Source organism: Rhinichthys klamathensis, unplaced genomic scaffold, assembly GCF_029890125.1.
Source record: "Rhinichthys klamathensis goyatoka isolate OS25496 unplaced genomic scaffold, OSU_Roscu_1.1 h1tg000269l_1, whole genome shotgun sequence".
In the NCBI taxonomy this organism is placed as follows: domain Eukaryota; kingdom Metazoa; phylum Chordata; class Actinopteri; order Cypriniformes; family Leuciscidae; genus Rhinichthys; species Rhinichthys klamathensis.
In genome coordinates, this window is record NW_026606789.1 from 2,110,420 (window position 1) to 2,114,988 (window position 4,569).

Consider the following 4,569-nt stretch of genomic DNA (forward strand, 5'->3'; position numbering starts at 1 on the left):
ACCCCAAACGTTTGACAAAATAAACCCCTTTAATAGGTTTTACATTGTTACCAGTTTCCACAAAAATATTTTTCTTGAAATATTTCAAGAAAAAAGTTTCTTGAACACCAAATCATCATTATTAGAATGATTTCTGAAGGATTGTGCTACATATACTGTTAAAAAATTATACTATCACTAAGTTATGACAACATATGTTTTTACATTGCTTTAACTCTTCAAAATAAGTTAAGCAATTTTCAAAAAGAAATGATAAGTTATACAAGATTCAACTCATTTTTTTAAAGTAAGTTTAATGTAATTTAAGTTGAAATGACAAACATCCAAGTTGATTGTACTTAAAAATTTAAGGCATACTAAATATGCCTTGTATACTATGAAGAAATTCATTATTGTTGTAGAATAATTATTGTCTAGTAACAACAACCGTATTCTGTTGTAATAGAATGTTTATATTAGGCCATAGAAAATGGTTTTAAGTTGTCACAAAGGAGAAGGAAAGGATACGGAAGGAAGTGGAAAATCAAGCCAAACACAAGAGTGTATCTGACTGCCCACACCATTTTATGTGAGCAGCTCTTCTTACTCAAAACAATGACTGGCTTCCTCATGTGAAAGAGATCTTTTTGTTTGGATCCGATGGGGCTAAATGCTTAACCTGTGAATGGACTATTCCTATAAACAAATGGAGGAAAAATATGTAATTCTCAGTCACCATTCACTTATGATTCATATCCCTAATAGTCATTTTGACCATACTTTGACCTGTGCCTTAGACACCTAATCTACTATGACAGTATCTATTACATAAATTCAAGTAGACCGCTATTTGAAATAAAGATGTAAAAGAAGTGTACAGGGAAAGTTAAAAAGATCCCAAGCATTATAAGACAAATCAGATTTGAGTTCCCAATGTTCTTTCAGAGTCACGAATACTTCACTCAGAATTTCACACACACGTATCAGAGCTGTGGATTGAGCAAGGCTATCGGCACGGCCCTGTCTGGGAAGTCTCTCTGCAATGTTTTTTCAGACTCGCCGGGTGCGTTAGGGGTGCTAACTTCACACCTCTGGATGTTTTCAATGGACCACGTGTGCAAGAGAGAACCATGGGTGTCAGAGCTCTCACAGAACAAAAAAAACATGGTGTAAGAGGTGGAATAAACCCGGCTTTGAAGGGATACATCAAACAGGTGACTTTTTTTTTGTAGAATGCCTTTGTGGATTTTTTTTTTTAACTCGTTTAACAGAAATGGCTGACAGAGATGAAGATAAGGATGTTGTAAATGTCAAATGATGTATTCGGTGATGGAGAAAGTAGAACGGCAAGAAACCAAATCATTCCTTGTTCCCAGGAACACAAGCAGACGCTGAATAATCCACTTCTAAAGGACTGTGCGAACATCCGATTTCTTTGTTATTCAATATATTAGAATTCTAGAGAAGACAATTTAGGACACTACCATTCAAAAGTTTGGTGTTAGTAAGTTTTTTAACACTTTTCTGTATTAAATTGTTCAAAAGTGATAGTAAAAACATTTGACATTTTTTACAAAAGATTTCTGTTCTTTTAAACTTTATATTCATCAAAAGATTTAAAAAAATCAGTTTCCACAAAAGCATTCCATTAAGCAGCACAACTGATTTTTTAGGATTCTTTTGAGTAGCCTATACCATTTTTAAAAAAAGAAGCATTTATTTAAAATAGAAATCCTTTGTAACATCATAAATGTCTGTACTGTTACTTTTGACCAATGTAACGCATCCATGCTAAATAACAGTATTAATTTCTTTAAAAAAAAAAAAAAAAATTCTAACTGACCCCAAACTAAGTAAACAGTCTTTCTATCTAGCTATCTAATACAATACAAAACTGCAAATGCATATTTATGAGCTTGGATTTATGTAGACAGCTAAGGTGAATAAAGCTGAGGTTTGTTTATGGTGACTGGGTATACACTGGACAGAGACGGGCCGGGTGTTAGTGTCTCCTCTCTGCTGTACAGCTATGCCTGCAGCTGCCTTTCCAGACCGTAAACTCATCATAGGCCCTCATATCAGTACGCCACAGGGCTGGAGACATGCGCAGTGGAATGTGACAGAGCCCCCCCCCCCCCCCCCCCCCCCCCCCAGCCCCCAGCCCCCAGCCCCCAGCCCCCTACCCTCATTAAAAGAGCTGCCTAACAACAGATGGCTACAAGGGATATTACGCAAACACACCGATGCTAAAATAACACAGGACAATACTGCATAGTGCCGAAATGAACCTTCTCCTTAAAGCAAACGCTAACGTACATCCTGCTCGTATCAGATGTACTGCCCAAATGTGTCTGTATACGTGTGCGTAAGCACACAGCACAGGTGTTCGTGTCGTGAAGCTGAGGTCATGGTGGTTAAAGCGAGAGTGCTCAGCTGTCTGCTTACATCAGTCAGAGAGCAACACATCTAATGATCCTCTAATGGGCTGAGCTTTGAAGGTCGCTCCTTTAATCCGAAAAATCATTTGGTTTATTTAAGGGACAGATCGACTAAAAATTCTATTCTGTCTTTATTTACTCACCCACACATCGTTCTAAACATGTATGATGTTGAAGCTCAAAAGAAGATAAAATTAGTGAAGTGTCCAATCTGCTTTTTTCTATGTGTAAGTGGATGATGACCAGAGGCAGTCAAGGCAATAAGCAACATAAAGCATAATTAAACTAGTCCATACAACTGAAATGCACTGTTTTCTGAAGCCATTTGTGAGAACAAACTGAGGTTTCAGAACAAATCTCGCTTGACAGCTTTGGTCACCATTCACTTTCATTGTACAGCGGCTTGGACATTCTGCTATGTATCCGTCTGTGTTCTTCTGAAGAAAGACTCTTTTGTGCCATTACTTGAAGTATTTTAACAAATTATAAACCCAGTAACAGTTTTGTCGTCATATTAAAAGGATAAGTTACCCCTAAAAATGAAGACTGTCATCATTAACTCACTCTCATGTCGTTCCAAACTGTATGACTTTTTTCATCTGTGGAACATGAAAAATGGTTTTTGAGAGTTTCTTTATTTTATTGTCCATACAGTGGAAGTCAATGGGCACAAGGTTACCAACATTCTTCAAATATCTTTTGTGTTCCGGAGAAGAAAGCAAGTCATACAGGTTTGAAACAGGTTGTGAGTAAAAGACAGATTTTACATCAGATTGAACATCCCTTTAAAGTGTAAATCTATTTGGTCAAATGAGATTAAACTCTCGTTCCACCTGAAAACAGCTTTATATCATTTACAGTAGTGTTTTTTTAATTTTATACAGCAGTATATTGCTCCATTTTACATTAGTGCAAAAAATTCATGTTTGTTCTTAAATATAGCAAAACATAACCGGCACAATATAACACATTCAACAACATTACAATAAAAAAACAAAAAGACAAAAGAAAAGACAGCCAGTTACGTTGACATTGCACAAAGTTTCAGGATATTTGGTTATATACATACTGTAATTCCTTTCTGTGGGCTCGTGGTCCTGTGGTGTTATGTATTGTCAAAGTGCAGGATGCTTCACCTCTACAGAACTTCTACACACACTCTAATCTCCCTGGACACAAATATATACTGACCTTAAACATGTTTCTCAGAATTAAAGTCCTTAAAAAAGGAAATAAAATCCTAACTTCTCAGAAGTTTTGAAATCATATAATACTACGCTACATTTTAAAACCTACATAAAATGGCAGAGAGCAGAATTTACTTAAAGGATAGTTCACACAAAAATGTTAATCATTTACTCACCCATATGTCGTTCCAAACCGTATGCATTTCTTTCTTCTGTGGAACATAAAAGAAAATATTCAGCAGAATGTCCGAGCTGCTTTTTTCCATTTTGTCCAAACTGCTCTTTTTCACTGTCCCTTGTTCACATTTACTTTCATTGTACAGATAAAACAAAACAAAAAACAGCTTAGACGTTCTACTAAATATCTCCTGTTTTTGTGTTATACGTAGCATAGAACGTCATACAGGTTTGGAACAACATTTTCAATTTTGGGGAAACTATCTCTTGTTTTGGGGTGATCTGTGCTCTCATCAGTTAAACTAATCACAAAACCCACTGTTCACTCATCTGCCAATCTGAGGTAAGATGCATTGGTAGTGGCTGTTACCAATGACATCACAGCACAACACATACATACTGTCTAGATCCAATCGAGCTGCCGAAGCCGACAACCCTAAGCAAAATTTAGAAAATGCAGTATACAATGACATGGTTCAATGTTATCAACTAAAGACTTTTGACAAAAATATTAAGAAATGTGACATACAACATATAGGAGCTTACAATAGCCGAGTTACTCACATTGAAGGGCTTGATATTGAAGTGTCAGTATTACCGATTACCCGTTAGTTAATCAGAATTAGTTCTGAGCACCGATCACCCATTCGAAAAACACGAGAAAGTGCAGCTTTAATGTCACAGCTAGTTTTTAGGTATGGCTATAGTCTTTATTAGAAAGACATTTCTCCTGGTTTGTGATATAGACGTGTCATATTAGAAGAGTTTGTACTCATGTAGAGCTCAAA